At 34.0% G+C, this 23,250-nt stretch overlaps 1 pseudogene; it reads right to left on the bottom strand.

Moving 5' to 3' along the window:
* Nucleotides 1-8,652: 8,652 nt before the first annotated feature.
* On the bottom strand, nucleotides 8,653-10,170 carry LOC131874478 (aspartyl protease AED3-like; annotated as a pseudogene).
* Between the last annotated feature and the right edge of the window lie 13,080 nt (nucleotides 10,171-23,250).

Genomic DNA, 23,250 nt, shown 5'->3' with positions numbered 1-23,250 from the left:
GATTCTTGATTGCTTTTCATTCATTCTTCTATTGTCAATAATATGTCACTTAACTCATCAATTTTCATCGATATAAGATCTTTTGAAATTTCAATTGTGGAGACATCATTATCAGATTTGGATGGAAAACTTCTTAATATTTTTTCAAACACATTTTGATTGCTTACATCATCTCCTAGAATTCTCATTTGGTTTATCATGCCTTCAACTTTTGTAAAAACTCATTAATTGATTTATTTTGATTCATTTTAACATTTAAAAAAAAATTCCTTAATGTTTGCAACTTAACTATATAAGCACCTTGATATGCATTTACAAGAGTATTCCATGTCTCTTTAGAATGTACACCACCACTTATTCTATGAAAAATTAATTGGCTTATTGCACGTTGAATTAAAAATAAGACTTCATAATCTTTTTATTTATTTTTCTTATGTTCTCTTTGTTGTTGATTAGTCAATTCGTATATATCTTCAGGTTGGTTCTTCATACCCCTTATAGACAAAATCCCACAAATCTTTAGACCTCAACAAAGTTTGCATTCTTATACTCCAATAAGACAAAATTAATCCATATAAAATAGGAATCAATAACCTTTATGTACATATCAGATTTGCCTTCTCAAACAAACTTAATGCAACAAATTAGTTTTCCAAATAAGTAACACCTTTCAATAAAACTTTCTTACAATAAAATTTCAAAACAAATTTTCCTTTATAAATAAACTAGATAATTTGCTACTTCTTTTATATATATTTATTGCTGCTTTTTGTAACAAATACAAAAAATAGAATCTAAAATTTGGATCAGCTTTTCTCTTAACTGCAAAATGAAATCTTTCGCCTTGTGACTGCAAGTTGATTTCTATGTACCAATGCCTCGAAACCTCTCTCAAATTCTCCCTTTGCAAATTTTTCTACCTTCCAGGCTGTAAAATTTCTATAGACTTCCTCTTATATTCCCGTGCTTAATTGATAGTATTAAACTTTTGCATAAAACAAAACAACTGCAAATAAATCAACAGTAGATCATCGATACAAAATCTCAAGAGTATAAACTCTCCAAAAATCATTTTGATGATTATGAGGATAGATGATTTATTTATATAGGTTCTACTAAAACCGAATTCAATAACTGTTATGTAATTGGATAGCTAATCCCTAACAACAACTGACACACAATGTTTATTATCTTTCATGTTTTCTGCAATGGAAGGGATCAAATCTTCATGTTTAAGCTGTTCATAAGAGTGGACTTAATGCCGGTGAAGATGTCAAGGAATCAATGCCCTAGAAACTATGTTCTACAAGATCACCTACTTGTTTCCAACACTCCAATCTTGGCAGTAACTTAGAGGATATTATTGAAGCTTGTGAGTTTGGTGTTATATATGCCAAGTGCATTGGCTCAAGGTACTCATTTTCTTCTTTCTCTAAAATCACTTCTAAATCATTTTCTTCTTGCTCTAAAATCACTTCTAAATCATTTTCTTCTTGCTCTAAAATCACTTCTAAAATCATTTCAACGTACTCTTTTCTAAATGTCTATGTCGAATAGTATATACTTGTTGATCAAAGAAAATCTATCATTGATTAGTTATATAAATAACTCACTCATATATATTCTACCTTAGAGGAGCCATCTCAATGGATATATTGTGAATAGTTATTAATTTAGGAGAGACAGGCAGGAAGAATGATGTCATTGGCATTATATATATATATGAAGTTAATAGCTTATTTATAAATCCCAATGACTTTTCATTTACTCTTGTCATTGCCATTTTAAATGAAGTTATTGTAAAAGTGTTGACAATCTTTAGATTGAACAAGCAACTTTTCCTCTTCATCCACCTTTTGGATAGAGTTGCTAAGTTACATCAGTGTTCCAAAAACACTTACTAACTTGGTTGAAAGTGCTAATGAGTATGTATTTTTTATTTGCCATTAGTTTTGAATAGCTCTTTACAACTTCATAATTTTTGAAGTAAAAAAAATGAGTTATTGCCAAGGTTCCATTATAGTTTGAAGCACAACTCATAACTTTTAAAACTTTAAAACTTATAGCTTGTTAAGAAAAATAATCATATAATTTTATTAATTTTATATCAACATTCCAAAGGAGGCTATGAACTTGTATTAATCCAATGATTAAATTGGGCTTCTCTTCATCATTGACTCTCGAGGAGTTGGAAATTTACATCATCAACTTCAAGAGTTTTAAAACTTTTTAACTTCTTGAAAATTAGGTTTCAAGACTTCTCAAACTATCCAATTTCACAAGCTCATCCCTAAAATTTAAACTTCATAAAATTTGTCCATTAATCTTGTGATTATAGTGAAGGAGAAAACATGCACAACTTTTTCTTAGGTCATCATTTTATCACAAAAAAATTGTCACATTGTTCATAATATCACTGGGACTAAAACCTTAAAGCCAATTTCATTTAAAGTGAACAAAACCTTTGATTTAGTTTGCATGACTTAATTATTTTTTGTAAATCTCTCAAATTGAAAGGTGTGTTGATCTAATTTTTTTCCATATTGGTTGAAATACTACCAATAATGTTCCATAAAAGGATTTTGCACAAACTTTTATCATTTTTGTAAATCTCAAAAATTTGGATGACTATTTCTAGGATTTTGACTGAGAGCATTGATGACCCCACTTTGAAATGGCAAGTGACTAAGTATGTTAGGGTAATCAAGGACCCTTTTAACCTAAAATCAATCTACACAATGATTTGGACACAAAGTTTAAAATTTGCTGAGTTTAAAAATTTGGCTAATGGAATGTGAAATTGAAGATAGTTATACGTAAAATTTGAAGATGCAACAAGAAAAAAAGTTGTACTGCCCAAAATCTATTTTCTATTGGAGTAAATAGTTTGATCTATTTACATTTATTTAAGTTTCACTTAGGTAACTAGATTTTAATTGGATAGTTGGAACTAGTTTTAATCCAACTCTCCTTTGAGATTGGGACACGTACATATCTTATGCTCTTTTCTCCTCCACTCTTGCCTTTATAAGAAAGGCTATTGTACATTATTTTTCACCTCTCATCTCAATGCAATTCATCTCTTCGTGAAATATCATTTCTGTTGTAGGTTCTCTCTTTGTTATGAAGGATGGTCTACAAATTAGCTCCTGGGGTTGTGTGCAAATTCTAACATGGTATCCTTAAGTTTTTGAGAGTTTTCATCAGCTTGCAACCCGTTTGCTATATTCCATATTTATTCAAAATCATCTTAATCACTCTTTATTGACATCAACCACTCATCATAAGGCATTGCTTCAGGTCCCCGACTTGAAAACTTCGCTTATTAACAATTTACTCATCACTTAATTTACACTATGAATTGATGTGGTGGTTATCCGTCAGTCCATGGTCGCACGACTTATATCTCTTTGTACCCCTTTTAGATTGATAGCTTCATCGCTTTTTCTAGACATTGGTTAGCTCGTCATGATGGTGTGGTGATGCTGTAGTCCGTGTGGAAGCTTGTTGATCTGTGGAGTGACTCATGGTATGTGGTACATATGATGGTTCGTGGTTGTGTGTGGGGGCTGGTGCGCAAAGCTACCATTGGTCCCTTCTACTCCATCTCCCCCTTGCTCTATTCTTTTGGTGGCCCTCTTGTCAATGGGGGGAATTCTTTTTCTGACTTGTTGAGCTGATGGTTACGTGGTGACCACACTTTAGCCCCCGAGTGTTTAAGAGGGGTAGGCCATTTTTTTATAACCTTTCAGTTCTAATTTGGTGTTTTTTTTTTCAAATAATCATAACTTGGGCAAAGATGTCTGCTTTTGTCAAATGAGGTATCATCATAACAATGGTTTCATGCATTATCCATCGGTATAGGTATTTTTCTTCTATTTTTTTTCCCTTATGGATCATTTGAGCATATTTTTTAAACACTTTCTTTTGTAGCCACATTGAGATAAAGTGTCAAATCATGTATTTTGCATAAAATGTTGTGCCATATTATTTTACCCTTACTATATTATAAAGCATTTGACCATCCTTTGTTCAAGATCATTCGAGCATCCTTTGTTTTGAAACTGGTATAGTGATTTAACAAACCCTACTGCCTAAAGGAGTGAGGCCCCTACATGTCTAGGCCCTAACTAATTAGAGAGGGAGTAGACAACTAATTCGAGGGAGGGAGTGCTATGGGAAATTGTGTAGTGCCTTTTTTGTTCGTCAATCATATCTTTGTCAAGTGAGCATCCCTCCACAACAACAATAGGATCTTCGAGATTCTGTCTCATGCATGTGTTTAGTTTTGGTGCACACCCTTTATTTAATTGCATGCACTCTATCTTGGTCACTTCAAATATTGTTTCATCTCCTTCATGCATTTCTTAGTGACACACAATTTTAGTGGACCTGTTATACTTCTCCCAAGTAAGTATTATGGGGGGTAACATATTGTTTGTGCTAATGCTTCCTTGGTTTCGCTTTGAGTGAGTTGAGATGCTTTTGCATTCCTATTTTGTGGAGGCAACTGGCATTCCTTAGTTGATCATGGTTCTCTAGACTATTGCACCTATATTTTCAACTTCAATGGTTGAGTAGTGATGATGAGATCACTCATGAAAATTTATTGGTTGAGTAGCATCATTGGGGCCACTTGTACAAATTCATGTGCCTTATTTATTTTCAATTAGAATGATCGATGATTTTTGTTGAACTGTTGTCATCTAATCATTGTCCTAGTAGTGTCATTTGGGGCATTCATGCAGATTGTTGTCTTCTTGATCCTAATCATCATGCTTTTCAGAGGAGGTTCTTTAGTTATATCACCATATCAATCTTCTTTGGATAGTTGTCTAAAACTTCTTCATGCTTTGGTGATATTAAATTCATGTTCATTCTTTTAGGACATTATTTTAGAGGCTTCTTAGTTATTCATGTTCTCATTTGGAGAGGGGTTTTCTTCAAATTTTTTTTCTTCTACTTTTATCCATTTGTGAGAAATTGCATTACGTTGTAGTTGTACATGAGTACCTAACATGGCTTTGTTGCCAAGACACATAATGCATCTCAATTTGTATAGTTTTACCCCTTAAGTTGCACTTAAGGTGGGGGGGTGTTGAAATAAATAATTTTTCTTATTTATATTTACTTAATTTTCACTCAGGTAACTAGCATTTAATTGGGTAGTTGGGAGTGGTTGTGATCCACCTACTCTCCTTTGATATTGAGACACATGCCCATGGCTTGTGCTCTCTTCTCCTCCACTCTTATCTTTATAAGCAAGGCTATTGTAAATTATTTCCCACCTCTCATATCAATGCAATTCATAGATTAGTGAAATATCATATTTGTTGTTGGTTCTCTCTTGGTTGTGAAGGATGGCCTGTATATTGTCTCCTGGGGTTGGGTGCAAACCCTAACACTTTCTAAACTATAATATTTTTTTTTGAAAATGGTGAAGATTAATAGAGTAAAAAATGGGTTTACCAAAAAGTGGTCCTATTTTATAAAAAAAATGACGTAGCATTTGGCATTAACCCCCTAAAATGTTAATAGTTTTTTAGTATTTTAAAAATTACTTTGGTGAAAAATTATCTTACACCATGTAGTTTATGTCCATTTTTTTGCTAATTTTTTAATTAATATACTATTTTTTACCATTTAATAGTCACCCAAAAACAATGCCCTGAGCATGCTTCCCCCTATTTTTTTTGAAACTAATTAAAAATCAGTTTTTTGAATGTGTGTAGAATGGACTCTATCATCTAAAAATGTGATTTTTTTAAATATATTGAATGAGTAAAAAAATGAGACCAAATATACCACATATAAGTTTTTGACTAAAAATGGGGACACTATAAAAATAATTTTAAGATCAAAATATTATATTTGAAATGTGAAAAAATTACATGGTTAAAAAGATAAGAGAGAGCTGTATGTAACTATGTCATTTGTTTGACATGACATTGAAAACATACAAACTTGGTGGATAAAACACTCGACATTGTGTCATTTTAATTTTTTTTGCCAAAAACACATCCTTGGTCCTTGAAATGTTAGTCTAAGCCTTTGGATTGGATAACCAAGATAAGTCCAAACTTAATGTTGTGATTTTTCAAAGCAATATACAATGCAAACGTGTTATATTGCACTTGCATTTTCAGGAACAAAAACTGTTCCCTACCCTTGAAAACATACCCTGATAGGAAAGTGAGCATGTTATAATGCACTTGCATTCCTTGAACATGTAACATCCTTTCTCTCTTTCCCTTCCTATCTCTCCTTATCTCTCTCACTCTTCCCTCCCTCTCTCACTCTTATACACTCATATTTTTGTAAGGATAAATTCTCTCTAATATGCTCATATTTTTTATAAGAGAAAAATATTCTATCTCTCTTTCCTTTCCTCCTCACCATCTTTCTCTTTCCCTCCCTTATTCTCTCTCCTTATCCTTCCTCCTTTCTTGATTCCTCTTTAAACCTTTATCTCTCTCTAGACCAAGGCTTTAATGTTGAGGATTGGCAATATAATATATAGTATTTAGGGATTTGTATTGAGAGTATAGAATTTAGGGTTAAGGGTAGTATAACATTTAGAGTTAAGGTTTGATAGTATATAACATTTGGGGTTGATAGTTGAGCATTTATGGTTAAGGTTTGAGAATATAGAATATAGGGTCGAGGGTTGAAAGTATAATATTTAAGGATAAGGTTTGAGAGTATCTAGAATTTAGGGCTGAGGGTTGTGAGTATAGTCTTTATTAAGTTTTGAGAGTATACCATCTATGGTTGAGCCCGTATATGATTTAGGGTTGAGGCTATATCTTCTAGGGTTGAGGGTATAGGGTCTAGGGTTGAGGGTATAGGGTCTAGGGTTGAGGGTACAATTTTAGAGTTGATAATTTGCAGGGTTTATGATTGAGGGTTGAGAGTATATCATTTAGGGTTGAGGGTATATTTTTAGTGTTAAATTATTAATGTCAAGGTTTAGGTTTTAGTTTATAGGGTTCAATATGCATCTCTTAGTGTTTAGTGTTTAGGGTGTAGGATTTTATGGTTGTTGATAGAAGATTATAGGTCTCTCTCTCTCTCTCTCTCTCTCTCTCTCTCTCTCTCTCTCTCTCTCTCTCTCTCTCTCTCTCTCTCTCTCTCTCTCTCTCTCTCTCTCTCTCTCTCTCTCTCTCTCTCTCTCTCTCCTTCCTTCCCTATTTTCCTCTCCTTCCCTCGCTATCCCTCTAACTCTTATTCTCTCTATCTTTCTCTATCTTTCTTCTCTCTATCTCACACATAATGTTGGTTCAAAATTTGTGGGTGGATGATAGATTGATTAATGGGGCAGATTGTACGATAAATAAAATAATTTATCATTTTAATCCAATTTATATATTATAGGTATGACATTTGAATTGTATTTAAGTGTATTGCAATAATAAATGAGCTCTAAATATTAAAGAAATAATTCATCTACTAATACATATGCAATAAAACATTAGACAACTCTATGGATTCTTTTAGTTTCTAAATTTAATGTATTTTAAAGATGGATTATTAGATCATAAGTATTATTTAAAATCATGCCTTATTTAACAAAACCGAATCAATTCTTATCCAATTTAAAAATATATTTAAAACAAAACACACCATTCATTGTAGATAATAAATAATACTTGTATAGTTATTCATAGTGAACCCATAGAGGGGTCAATAGTTGTGTAAGATAATTTTGCTAGCATGTTGTAGTAGCATGGAATATCGTAAAAGCTCTAATTGTTTTGAAATGTGAACTAGTTTCTTATCTATTTATAACTAATGTTTGGAGGTGTGGGTCATTGTGCAACTTGCCACATCATCACAATTAATGAGAAGTTTCCTAAAATTGATTTTAATTTAAATATTTGACCTAAACTTAATCATACTAGTCTTGGTAGTTAAACAAAACAATATAATTTGTTTTTAGCACAATAACATATTATTTAAAGTATAACTTATATGCAACTTAAATGATCACAATACATTTTGGTAACCATTATTCTTGTTATCTCTAATTTTAATATCCAACACAAATGGATGAATAGTTGAACAAAAACTTTTTGATAGTCCTTCACATTTCATGGAAAAATACAAGGTATTTTTTGGTCTCACCTTTTATTTTTGTGATAGGACAAACTATTAATATGAAATACTCCCTTGCATATACATTGCTACCCCAATAATGGTACACATAAAAAAAATACTTTTTTCATTATGACAACAATGCTTGTTTAAATGAAAATCTTATTTATAAATGATTCACTTATAGTGGACAGTTATGATATTTTATTTCAAACAAAAAAATGTTTATTTCACTTGTTAAGAAGTATATTTATGCTTTTTAATATAACATTCATGAGTTGTAATGTTCAAATGAGTCCATCTTGATCAACATTAATTATTTTTGAATTTACATGTGAACTGATTATTTACATATATAATATAAATATATCATCAGATATTATAATAACCACAAATTCTATCACAATAATTGAACCTAAACCCCTCCTCTAACTATAGCCATCGAATGCACCTCTTTAGATAAATTTGATGGTAATTATGAACGGAGGAAAATGCGACTGTGCTTATTACAACAGTATCTTACAACATTATTCGGGTATTATAGTGAAGCAGAGTGGATGTTGGTTAAGGTATTTTAGGTGATAATACGATGAACAAACTACTAACCATCGCAGTTCTCGCGAGCAATTCCAAGTCTAGACCCCGTGACATCGTGCACAATTCGAAAATTTTGCTGCTGATAGTTCCCTATTATGGAAAATACAGCGTCTCGCCCGCCCGGAGGAAGAGATAAAGCAAGGCATAACACGGAGCCGTCCTCATTCCCAGGGTATAAAATGTTATCCAGGGGTAGAGTGAAGTCCAGGCTATCGTCAAAATGCAACATGATGAGAGGAAACTCCACCTCGCCTGACGGTTTGTTGTAGCGCGTATCAAAATGAGGGACTAGCCAAAGTCAGATTAGAGAGCTGACAGCGGAAGGAATCTCGCATGGCATTGTAAGCGGGCTCCACCAACCAAGTGATGACTGTTCCCGAGTCTATGATACTCCCTCTTCCTGTCGCCTGATCCAAGGTGAACGTCCCCTCTGGGATGGAAACAAGCTCTTCACCCACAGAGATTCCATTTAACCCCACATAATAGAAGTAAGGGTACCTAGCGTTGGACAAGAGGGGCGTGAACTGCAAGCCCGTAGAAGAAATAGCCCCTTTCCCCAGCAGGAGAGACCCCGTGAAAGCAGAGGAGAAGAGGGAAGGAAGGCAATAAGAGAACGTACTGTCATATAACGTGTCCGTCTGAGAAACGAAGGAGAGAGGATCCCTCCCAAACCCAACCAAACCGGGCACCGATAAGCGCTGGATGAGTCCGCTCACCGCGTTCGCACATCCGAAGACAAAATCCTCCACCGGCGGAGAGCCCACAGAGAGCGTTTCAGATGACAAGAGCTCGTCCACCTCTGATTGGTCGCCGTAGATCTGACCAAAGCTACAGTTGACATCGTTGCTATTATTCTCACACAAGCCTAGAGACTGACACTCCTGAGAAGCGCAAATGAAGTATTTATACGTTGATGACTTGGATGGCTCGAACAATTGAAGCCCACTTGAGCACTGGAGCAGGGGTTGCAGGGAATCCAGGCGATGATGCTGCCGGTATCCAGGACACTGTAAGAGATCTGCGCAGGCGTGCCGAAACCGAGCTTGATAATGTAGTTTCCAGTGTTGATGGCCTGTCCCGAGGCCAAAAGAAGGTCCGCGTCCTCTTTGGGATTAACGGTACTCTTGCCGACGCTCCATCCCCCTTTCATCATTGCTCTGTAGCGCTGGTTGTCGCCTTTGATTGACTCGGATATTGCCCTCCACCATGTTTAATTGGGTAAGCGGTAAGGAGAACACTTGCCCTGAATGTGCATCACAGTCGAACTTGATTTTCCCAATTCAAGCGCAGAGCAGTTCTTGTTATCCTTTGCATCTTTCCATTTTAATGATGCAAGGTTTACTCTCCCAACCTTACTGTTTTCTGCCCACACACAAACAAGTAATAAAAAAGACACTAGAATAGAAAATGCACGCTTTGCCATTGTCGAGCCGATGACTTGCTTTAGGATTACGTTTCCTCTCCAGTTCGGCCCCTCCAGTTCTAACTGTAGTTATTTTAATTCCCGTCCTACAACGCAATCCAGGATTTTTGTTTGGTTCGCTTATTTTGAATGGTAATGCCAGCGTCGTACGCAATCCATGTTTGTTTGGTTCTGCCTGGCCCATCCATTCTTGTAAGTGCTAGCCGAGCGCCATATATTGATTGTTTAGATGCAAGATATTTTTTGGTCTTCTTGGTAGGATAATCATTGATCGATTTAATAGATGGAATTATTATAATTTTTCATAAAATTTTAATTGTTTGTCCAAAATATGTTAAAATTTTTATCTGATAAAAATGTCATGTTTTGGTTTATATAATTACAACTTTATTACAGCTTTTAAATTACTTTACATAATTATTTCAATATAAATTTAAGGTTCAAATTCATGTTCATTAGAAATAATATTAAAGAAAATTATATTTTAATAATTTATTTAACTTGCACCAAATCCAAAAAATAAAATTTATGCTTTGTGAAGCCATTATAAATAGTGCATGGTGTGAGGGGTGGACTATATTATTGAATGAATTCTCTAGTTATTTGAGGTTGATATTGTGTATAGTGCAAGGGGATGGAGAATATTATTTATTGAATTATCTAGTAATGTGAGGTGTATATTGCATGTAGGAGTTGATATTTTGTGTGATTTGGTGATGACTACCATGACTAACCAAAAAAATTAGCAAAAGGTTATCATCGTTGGTCTAATATAATCATAGGCATCCACATGGGTATAGCATAACAAGAATACTCCAAATGAGTTTTGTTATGTGGGAGCTCTTATTAGTGAACAATTTGTTGCTTGATATCTAATTTCAATTCTATTGGTACATGTGTCATTTTTACACATTTGTCCATTGTGTCTTCACATATTCACTCAAATTTATAAAGTCAATCCATCCATCAATTGATTATACCTTTGGCTATTTAATAAGGTTAAAATCAAAGAGTATTTTTAAATACAATAACTAGCCTAAATCATGTCAATCTTAAAGTTTCCCTTAATTACATATAACACTCAATATAGAAAAATAAATAATGTAACATATTTTTGGGTACACAAATGAGGCCTTAGAAGTTTTGATATGCTTTTAGGTCCAACTTTGAATAGACATATTTGCCATCTAGTATGTTGCTTACAAGAAGCATGACCAAATCTCAAAATATCGAGTTTGTGTAGATAGAACTACAAGACCATGACAACTTGAAATAAATTGTGCTTAGAAACTCTAGCCATGTAGCCAAGGTCAATTGGGATTCATAGCCTCACTATTGAAAACCAAAAAATCAATTACACAATAATAGTTGTATTAAAAATATATAAATTTCTTTACTGACTTGAATTGGAAATAACTTTCTATAATAAAATGATGGCACAATAGTTTACATTGTCATGACATAGGATTTTGTAAAAAAATGGTCTCACATATAAAGCTTTGAAATTATAAGAACCTAAAATTTACATAATGATTTGATTGTCTTAATCATGACCTACATGACACAAATTATACACCCTCTTAGAATTTTCTACCTAGATTACAATTTTCTCATCTCTCTTAGCATCTTTTCCATCTTGTTTATCCTTTGAGTTGAATTCCAAGTATTTTTTAGCACCAAAAACCTTTTGTATACCTTTAACTAGAGGGTTTCTTGGAACTATGTTAGGTGACCTATCTTAAGTTGTGGGCTCATCCAAGTGACCACCCTTGGAAAAAGAGGTATTTGAGACCCTAAAAAGGGGAAACCATATTATTTTTGGTATGTACATAAATACTTAGTGGGCATATTGGAGGATGAGAGGATTTCTTTCTTGAGATGGTGGACATTCTGAATGTTATTGTAGGTATCATGATAGAGAATTAATTTTTTCATGTCCTAGCATCTTCTTGTTTGTGGTATAACCAAGATACACTATCTTTATTAAAATTTTCATATTGTGCAAACAAATATATATAATGAGATAGGTAGTAAGATGTTAATAAACAAATTAACCAAAGATCATCACATATGGACATCAGATGAAGTAATAAAAACCTAACCTACTTGTTTATTACAATTTTTTTCATCAATGAAATAAATCTCTACATCCTTGTTAAGAGTATAGCCTCATATTTAGTCAAAACCTTGTCACATATATACTCCTTGAGTTATAGCTTATGTGCTGGCAATGTATTGTTTAATTATGTTTCATACTTATACTCCACCAGTCATCTATGGGAAAAATTATGAGTCTCAATAAAGAACCCTATTAATTGGCTTTGCAATCATCAATGGGAAAACCTTGGTTTGGAAATAACGGATTTCAATTGCAATAGAGGGAATGGACAAGCTTTGGACAACAATAACCATACTCCACTATTAATTTGTGGGAAAACTACCATAGAAACAAATGGTCTTTCCTTATGGAAACCGGCGAGCTTATAGCTAGAAAAATTCTGGAAAGAATTGTCAGACTCCCCAATCCAAGGGGATATTTCAATAGGAATCCCTTAGGAGAACATGTATAGAGGTCCTGAAGAGTAGAAAACAAAATGGTGAAGATCTTGGAATGAATAATCAGGGAAGGAAAAGGAACAGGACATGGTTTTCTCTAGTGACAGGAGAAAACAAAATCCTGATTGGCAAGGTCCAATGGAAAAGAAAACAAAGCTTCTAGATGCACTCAAACTTATTGGACAATAAGATCCTAATGGATAAAAGGATCACCCCTAAAATTATAGAAAACCTTAGTGGAGAAAAAATGAGGTCTATTAATATCCAAAGTCAATTCCCGAGAGGAGATTTATATAGGTTTCTTAAAAAAGGATATGAAAAAAATATTAAGAGACAAAGAATAATAAATGGGAAAATAGACTAGAGTTGGGAAGGAGTCTGGAGGAAGAAAAATATGAGCAGTAAGTTGTTTGTAATGCCATCAGAACTAACAAACCCAATAGTAAGTAGACGGAAATAACCAACATTGATCGTCAAATGGAGTGGAGAAGGGGGAATGAATAAGAAATCACAGATTGGTGGAAAAAAACATACCCAAAAAGGTAAGCATTCGCCCCCTACAAAATGACTTTTTTCTAATAGAATGTTTAGATATGAAGTTAAAACATGATATATTATATGGGAGCCCAAGTTTCTTTAAAGGAATCGATTTTAGTAAATTAAATTGGAATTCAAACTTTGACCCAATGAAATGCAAAATAAATAAATCAATCAAATGCTTGAGTTTGGTGGGATTAAAAACATAATATTGGAGTGAGGAAGTAATTATTAAGATTGGGATCCTTTTTAGGAGTTGATGAGGATTTCCTGAATGGTAAAACAGGGGATGTTGTTAACATCTATGTCGAAATAGATATGGATATAGGAGTTAAAAAAGAGTTACAAAAATTTTCAGAAGGGGGAAGATAGAAATAGAAGGTAAGCCCCTTGCAAGGTAGACAATTAGAGCATTTCCTTTTGAAAGAAAAAATACAAGTGGGGTGATGGTCGTAACATAACTCCACAAAGAGAATATAGCTAATAATGTATTTGAAACCCCTAGCCCTTCATAGTTAATGTTGAACACCAATGATCAAAGAGAGATAAAGAAGGAGAAAAATACACCTCATAGTAGGGAGACTAAACAAAGCCGTTTCAAGAAAAGAAAGTAAAATACAATAGAAGTAATAATAGGTGTTGGAAGTAAAGGCACACTATAGATATGAGGGGAAATGAATAACACTTCAAGCCAAAATAGGGACAAAGAGGTAGAACTAGTGGTCCTCCCTAAGGATATATAAGATTTAAGAGAAACTATTTATCAACAATTAGAGGAAGTTAGACAAGAAGTTGAGGGTAGAAATAAAGAGGGTCACAATGCCTTGGAAGAAAATAAAGATAACAAAAGTGAAGCAAGAATGGAATTTGTGGATGCAATTCACAAGTAAGTTGGTTCTGAGAGTGACAAAAGAGAACCAAAAAGTAATCCACTGGATAATCAAATAAGAAATACAAAGATGGAGGTAGAAACAAGAGGGGAGATAAATCATTTGGTAATAGGAGGAAGTAAGAAAGGAAACATAGATAAGAAACAAGCATGGAAGGAAACAATAAGGAAAACTAAGACTAAAGAGGATTTAGAATCAAAGGATATAGGGCAAGAGGCATAGGAATTAGAATATGATGAAGCTGTGATGATAGAAGAAATAATGTTAGAACAAATATAATCAAGAACCAAGGATAATAGAATCTTGGAGAAAAGTAAAAGATGAGCAAGTTCAAACAAGTCCAAAATTAGTATAGCCTCTTTAGTAGACCACAAAAGGAAGAAAAAGATAACAAGCTTTGGGAAGGAGCTTAACCTCGACCCTAAACTCAATGAAAATCATAACATAGAATGTTAAGGCATTACTTCCCCTAACAAATGGTACCTTATAAAGAACCAAATTGATCAAAGAAAAGTAGATGTTTGTCTTCTTCAAGAAACTAAACTAAACAAAGAGGAATGTGAGAAGAGATTACACAATTGGAAACAATGGAGGGGACATTTTTTTGTCTCAAAAGGGGCTTCAGAGGGATTAGGTATGATTTGGAATCCGATCAAGGTTGATGGAGAAATGATAGAAAACAATAAATGGTGGATCATATTAAAATGTAGAATGTTACAAACCAATGATAGGTTATATATTATAAATGTATATGGTCCAACCTAAACAATGCAGAAAATAGAATTATGGATGCATTTAACAAAAATAATTGGGTGAGAAAGGAATTTTAATTAGAGATTTCAATTTTACTTTAAACAACTAGGAAAAATTGGGTGGTCAAAGGAAAATATTTGTGGTGCAATCAGACTTCCAAACTTTCGTAGAGAATAATCCTCTTAAGAATCTGCAGGAAAGGAATGGCATTTTTACATGGACAAACCGTAGAAAGGGATTCACCAACATAGTAGAAAGACTGGATATATTATTGAGCATGGGATGTTGGGATAGTCAAATGCAATACTATGAGGTAACAATGCTTCCATACATAGGATCAGAGGTCATTATCTAGTATAGTTATCAACAAAATAGGATGATCACACAACATGCATTCCTTTCAAGTTTGAAAGAACTAATAGAAAAATGGTGGCATGAGATAAAGCATGGAGATCAATTATATATATATATATATATATATCAACTCAACAAATATTAAATATATCAAAGTGAAGTTAAAATAATGGAACAAAAATTATTTCAAAAACACATTCCAAGAGAAATCTAGAGTAGAAAAAAAACTGTCAAATCTCAATGAGATTATAATTGAAAAGGGAATGGGAGTAGAAGAATTTGAAATAGAGAAATTATTAAAGGCACAACTGAATGAAATAATGGCAAGGGAAGAACGTCATTGCATACAAAAATCTTGTGAGATATGGCTTAAGGAAGGAGACATAAATACTAAATTCTTCTATAAAATATCAATGGTTAACAAGCAAAGAAATAGATTCATAGACATCTATAAAAAGATGGGACGAAGACTCATAGATGGGATGAAGACTCAAACATTAGAGGAGGTTAATAAGGAAGTAATAATTTTTTTTGAAGAAACCCTAAATAAGGAAGTACAATTGAATAGGGAGATCAGAGAGAAATGTTTGGAGTCCATTCCACGGATTGTTACAAAGGACCATAAGAAAGAGCTTTATAAAAAGATAAATAAAGATGAAGATAGAGAAGCGGTATTCCAAATGAACCCAGATAAGGCTCTAGGCCCAGATGGTTTTCCAACAAGCTTTTTCTAGTAGTTTTAGGAAATAGTAGGAGATGACATTTATAAGGTTGTGGAGGAGTCAAGAATTAAAAAAACCATACTCAGGGCAATAAAACACACATTTTTAGCTTTGATCCCTAAAAAGAAGGAACTTTAAGCCATGAGCGACTTTAGACCAATTTCCCTATGCAATACAACGTATAAGATAATCTCCAAAATTATTGCCAATGGATTAAAAGCAGTTTTAAATTCAATCATTTTGGAAGAACAAAGTGCCTTTGCTCCAGGTAGATCAATTGTAAGGCATAATAAATCTTCATGAAGAAATTCATTTCACAAGGAAAACTAGACAAACAAGTATGATCTTAAAAGTAGATGTTCTTAAGGCAGATGACTTGGTGGACAGAGGACTCTTATATGAATTTTTACAAATTTTTGGATTTAATAAAGATTGGATATAATGGATCAATAGACGTATCTCATCCCCAAAATTTTTAGTACTTATGAATGGAGCTGCTCATGTTTTCTTTAGCACGTAAAGAGGCATTAGGCAAGGTGATCCGATCTTCCCTTTTTTATTCATTATAATGGAAGGAATGTTAGGGAGACTCATTAATAAGATCAGAAGTAATGGAGATTGGCGAGGTGTAAATGGAGCGACATTTTTGGAACCTTTGAATAACCAACAATTTATGGATGATATAATCCTATTTGGGCAATCGTGTAGGGGTAAAGCTAAGAAAATAAAAGTTCTCCTTAATAGGTATTGCAATGCTTTAGGAAAATAAATCAATTGGAATGAGTCTGAGCTTTTCTTCTTAAGTACTCAACCTAGTCATCAAAGGGTACTGCCCAAAATCCTAAATCTGAAAGTGGTAAATTTTCTTGGGAAGTTCTTAGGAACACCACTTTTTAATGAAATAAATAAAAAAGTTTACTGGGAAAATTTAATTAATAGATATGTAGACAAGATGGGATCATGGAGAGGTAAATGGATTTTGTTAGCTCGGAAATTATTAATGATTAAATTAATATTATTAGCAATGCGCATGTCTATTCTATGTCATGTCTAAAAATACCGAAGGTAGTAGAGGAGGAATGAAACAAAATCATGAGAATATTCTTCTAGAATGGAAAAAAAGTTCCAAAATAAAGTCCCACTAATTGCTTGGGAGAAAATTTTACTCCAAAGGTAGCAAGAGGAACATGCATAAGGCAATTAGTAGTATCGAATCTTGCAATGGGGGAAAAACTAGTTTGGTTGTTATATAGTAAAGGGGATCAGAAATGGGTTTAGTTCCTGAGAATAATTTTATTTAGATAGTGATGATCCCATTAGAATATTGACTATAAGAGATCCCCTAAGAGTATTGACTATTTGGAACTACATACTAGAATGTAGGGATATGATATTGAAGTATGTAACATGGGAAATTGGAGATGGACGTAGTGCCTCCTTCTATATTGACTCATGGAATAATTATAAAACTTTGGAAAATTATCCCAACATGGAGGAAATTGAAAGGGAAACTTCCCAGATGTGGAGAACTAAAGTGAGAGACTATAGGACAATAATTTTACAAGATGGGACTAGTTTATAGAAATGGGAATCACTAGAAGACATATAGGCTCCAAGACATAAAAAAGGATTCCTGAAAGTTCTCCTAAATGAAGAAGTGTGGTGCCAATTGGGGAAATGGATAGGATTAGATGGTGTGGATCTCAAATAGGCTCCTACAAAGTAAAGTTAGGATACAAAATTAAAGAAGTAGTTATAGTTAAAGAAGAATGGCCATGTAAATTATTATAGAACTGTAGAATCCTAAATTGTACTCCCTTATAATTTGGTTCACATTTGGGCCCTCATCTTAGCGTTGATGTCCCAGAAGATGGAATAGGACCTAATTATGCTCATACCATGTAATTCTAGCCTCATTTCCACTTTACACATCACATGGCCTCTTGGTTGAGGCGCTTAAATGATGAGGAGGGATGATAGAAGGTTAGCCTTCTTCTGAGGTTGGTGGGCTTTGTTCTCAATGTGCAATCAATCCCTAGGCACAAATGGGATTCTTCCAAACCTTTCTCCTATCTCCTCCTCTCTATTCAACACTGTTTGTACCCTATTGTATTGGACATCACTCCTCCTAACCTTCCATGCTAAGGCATTCAAGTCTGAAATGAGGTCCTCTTGTGTGTCACCAAAAATGAACAAGTTTGGTTGTCCAACTGGCTGAATCTCCTCTCTTCCAGGAATGGGCAACTGTTGGAGAACCATGGTTTACCTAACCTTGTTTGCACCTTTAAGGATTTAAATCATATTAATGTGTTGAATGAGCATCTAAATAGGTCTGCAAAGTATGATGACTGTCCTTCACTTCTCAAGAATGGAAATTTCTCAATTGGATGCAAAGAACGTAGGGATACTCAAAGCAACTTTCTAGGTGCAAAAGGTCAATTTGATCAAATGGCTCAATACAATGCTTTGGATGTTGTATTAGGGTGTCTTAGATCTCTACTCATCAATTTTGATGATTTGAAACAACCAATTTCTTCCCCTTCCTTACCGATTTCATGAATTGGTCAAATTTGCTCCAAAAAGGCTACTAGAATTAGCCCTAGTTTTTAGTGAAATTTGTTCACCCTGCTCAACCTGCTAAACTTCATGACAAACCCTTGGAGATGTGGTCATTTGATGTTGAAATCTCAAGGATTTTTGCTATGGCAAGTACTGTACAGACTATTTTAGTGCTGTCCCACAAAATAGGCACTTTTCAAGGGTTTTTAAGAGTTTTGGTGAGGGTTTGCGAATTAAAGGTTTCCTCCATGATGCTAGACCCAAATTAAAGGTTTCAAAACTTGCTGTGATATATAGCAAACACTCCCAAAGATTCAAATCTTATCTTCGAACACTGACATTATGACAAATAAATGCCATACTGCTGCCCTTACACAGAAATAACAGTCTAGAGGCCTGGGACAACAATGTTTTTAAGGTTTTGCATTCATTTTGAACATTTGCAAACCATGGTTTTAAATAAATTATATCAATTAGGGATGAAACAATGGTTTTAAATCAGTTGGAACACCATGCACAACAAATAAGAAAGGATTTTATAACTGCTATTCACACACAGTCAACAATGCATTTTTTTGACAGCAATAAGGTGCATTTTTGACAGCAACTTCCTTTCTTTGTTTTGTTTGCTTCTTTACTCTTTCCTTGGCCTGAAAAAGGTGTTAATGACAAGGCAAAAACAAATACATATAATCTCTTCAAAGATCTTTTAATTTGTACACTTGAAAGATGCCACAAGGCATGGCAGCATTATGAGACTGTGACAAAGAAATACACCTTTCTAGGATCCTTATTTAGGTCCTTTACAATAAAATGGTGTACCCTGTCTTCTTAACCTTGAAAAAACTTACAAATACATTCCCATGATGCATAAAGAGAAATCCATCATGCCATGCTATCCATTTGGGAGGTTGGCAATGAGGTTTTATGCACGAAACAGTGACACACTGTTTTTACAATTTGATTACACCTTTGCTTCTTGTAACCAACCAAGTCATGAGAGAGACAAGGGTGGTGGAATACAATGAAGACTCTTGCCAACTTAGTTCTTCATCAAACTATCAAAGTACAGTGCTATGAACAGCAAAGTACCATTCAAACAAATTTGAGAATACCCAAGCCAAGTTGCTCACTTCACACACTTGCCATGGGCTTACAAACACTTGTGCATTGCTAGAAAAGGGAAATAGATGTATGGTAAAGTATGTACAGAGGGTCCAACAAACTTCCTCAAAGCCATGGATGAAGAGACTTTGAAGAAATCAATTGGACCATGAATGATCTTCCATTGGAACCACAAAACAATGCTTTTCTCAAGAGCACTTCAAACAAAACTTGTTCCAAACCCCAAGAAAAGATTAGAGATCACTACTAAAACATCAAAGGAGATCAAATAAATCAAAAACAGGTTCAGTATGGACTCATGGAGCCATGGTACAGACTGTACTCTAAAAAGTGCAGAAAATTAGTTAAAAACTCACAAAAATGAGAGCAAAATAAGTATTTCTCTTAATTTTCCAAAATGAACAACCCATAAAATGATTGGAACATGGTTTATATACATGTGCCAACTTTTTGAAGCCATTTTACGGACAGGTACAGGCTGGAACTAACCAAAACCACCAAAAACCACTTTTTTGACAACTTTGGACAACTTTTTGACAACTTTTGTTGCTCAAAAATTGCATTTTGACTTCCGGTGACTTGGCACTCAAACCAATGACTCAAAATAATCTAGAAACACTAAATAAACATGCTCCAATTCCTTTCAAGGCTTTCCAACATCAAAAATTCAAAAATGCTCATTTGGACCCAAAATTGACAATTTTTAGCCTGCCGAGCAAAAAAACAAAAATCTTGGAAACTCTTAAACACAAATGAGTTCCAAGCCTTATTAAACCAAAAAAAAAACCTATTAAACCTACTAGAAGCATAAAATAAACACACATTCTTAATTTTCAATAAAATGTTATACCTGCTAGGATTTGAGCATTTAGGTGCTCAGGTGCTCCTGCACCATTAAATGGGGTAGGACTAGAGCGTGTACCCTAGTCCTTAATGGGACCAGGGTGTGGCACCTTGATCCTCTTAATTGGGACCTTAATTTAGCCCCCCTTAATGATCACAATGAGCTAGAGGGAATGCGATCTTCATGTTGACTTATGTCAGAAAATTAAGATGTTTTTGGATAGGCATGTATAAAAGGAGGCTCACCCCTCTCATTTCATCATCATAAGAGAATCATAAGGCATCCAATAAATCCTTATTTAAGAAATCTATCATTCAAGAATTGAAACATTCATCATCAAGCATTTCTAGAGATCTTCAAGGCTGCACACTCTTCATTAATCCACTGTAGAGCAACATTACATTATTCATATGCAAGCATGTGTGCGCAATTAGGGTTTTGTCATGTTCATGTCATTTCATAAAACATATGTGGTTACGTTCAATAAAAAAAGCATCATTATCAGTCATTGTAGATCTGAGGTATATCTTTTCACTATTTATTTTTGTATTTGCAACATTTTATTCAAGGTTAATTCCTAAATTGGGGTTTGACTTAGGAAAACCCCTATTCCCAACCTATTTCCCCTTCTTTCTATGTGTAGGAACAACTACGAAGTTGTGATCTTTAGAGTAAGCATTATTTACAGTGATGAATCGATCTCCCATTGGAATGAGAAAAGTTTGGAGACCAGGGTGACTGGCACCACGGTCTCAACATTTTGGAAGCTCTTTTGGGGAACATGTCTAAATTTGTTTACATTTCTCAGATCTAGGTTAATGACTCAATCCAACGACTGTAGCTTACTATTTACGTATTTTTCATTTTCATTTCAACACATTTACCCCATTCAACAATTCAATTTATAAAAGAGGTTTAATTAATTCAAATTATCAAAAACCCCAATCTAATCAAAATTCTTAGTCGAAATCCTTACTAGTTCGTGACTAGATCTATTGCATTGGAATCCTCTTTTAAATGTGATGGTCCTTAAGTAAAAATTAGTGGTTTTTATACATCTAATAGTGGAAACCCTAATTTTTTACCATTACAGGAACAAACATTGTCTTCCAAAGGTAGGGGTATTTGCATGGTTGACAATCCAAGGAAAGGTGCTCACATAGGATCAAATGGAAAAAGTGGGCATCCAAGGGGCTAGTAGATTTTTATTATGCAAATGCAAAATGAAGCAACATAGCATATCGTATTGGGCTGCCCCTATGCAAAAAAAATGTTGGGACCATTTTTTGGACAAGCTGAACTTTCAATGCCCCAAACCACAATAATTATTGGATTGGTTTAAAATTTGGGTAGGAATCAGAAATAAAGGTATGTTTGATAGTTTATGGAAAGTAATACCCTCACCAGTAGTTTGGGAAATATGGAAGGAAAGAAACCACATAATATTTCAAGATAAAAAGATATTAGAGAAAAATATCATACAAAAAATCTAGGATAAAATTGTGGAATTGGTCAATGTAGCAACAAGGTATCAAGTATTAAAAGATAATTTATTCAATTAAAGGGATGATAAAATGACTAGGAAATTTAGAGGTTTAATTATCCCCAAGAATTAGGGAGGAAGCAAGAATATACACTTTTTGATGACTAGAGACAAAGTCAAATGGATGATTTTACATAAAGGATGGATAAAAAATAATTTTGGAGTAGTGAAAGGAAATCTAGGTCAAGGTGGTATGGGGTGTATTTCGAGGGATGAAGAAGGAAAAATGACAACAAAAGAATTGATAGATTTAGGAGAAACTACTAATAATATAGTAGAAATCAGAGCAACTTTGCCTAGATTATAGGTTGGATTTAAAATAGGAGTTAGGAAGATCCATTTGTAAGGTGAATCCCTAGTAGTGATCAATTCTATTCAAAAAAATAGTTCTCCTAAATGGTTGATGGATTAAGCCAATCTAGGAAATAATTAAAAACTTGATGTTTTCAAAATAAGCCATATTTATAGAGAAGGGAACAATACGACAATCAAATTGGCTAAAAATGTAGTTATAATTTTACGTAAGACGTAAATGAATCCAAGGAATTAAATGTGCAGAATTCAAACTTGTATGGACATAATGATAAAAAGATAAACATTTAAATTTTAAAATGAAAGACTTTAAATGTGTGAAAGAAAATCTATGAATCACACCTGAGTAAGGATAGGAAGGTTCTTTAGGTCAGAGTGTTAGGATAATGTGCAAATATGTGCTTAGATTGCTTGAGTGATGTGTTGTCATTGCTGTCAACATATTCCTCTGTGTATTCCAGTGTTGCAATCAGATTAAGTGAGTTGGTTGGGCCAGTGTGTTGTAGTTGAGTTGTTATGGATTAAAGGGTTTTGAGATAAGTATCTTTAGTTGATTCAGCTCAAGTTTCAGTGGTTCGCATGGTGATTTGATCAAGTTATGAGATTCAGTTTTGCGGTTGGTTTTTCAGTTGTTCGGTGTTGATCAATGTTCTAGATTTTGCTGCGCATTACAATATCTTGGTTTGTGGATTTGATAGAGTGTTTGAGATGTTCTGGTGTGTCCTAAATTCTGTTGGTTCGTGATTTGGAGGTTCACAAGTGAATCTTTTAGTTTGACAACCATTGCAGGTAGGGTTATTGAAGTTTGGTATAATGATGATGAAGATTCTAGTAAGTGGTGTTTTTGTGGTAATTCATGATGCTTGTGGATGTTTCTAGATCATGTGCTATTTGTGTTGGTGGTCTGCATTGATCATTGTGCTTGTTGTTGATTATTTTCA

Source organism: Cryptomeria japonica, chromosome 3 (genome assembly GCF_030272615.1).
Source record: "Cryptomeria japonica chromosome 3, Sugi_1.0, whole genome shotgun sequence".
NCBI classification, from domain to species: domain Eukaryota; kingdom Viridiplantae; phylum Streptophyta; class Pinopsida; order Cupressales; family Cupressaceae; genus Cryptomeria; species Cryptomeria japonica.
This window is presented reverse-complemented; position numbering and strand designations above follow the sequence as displayed.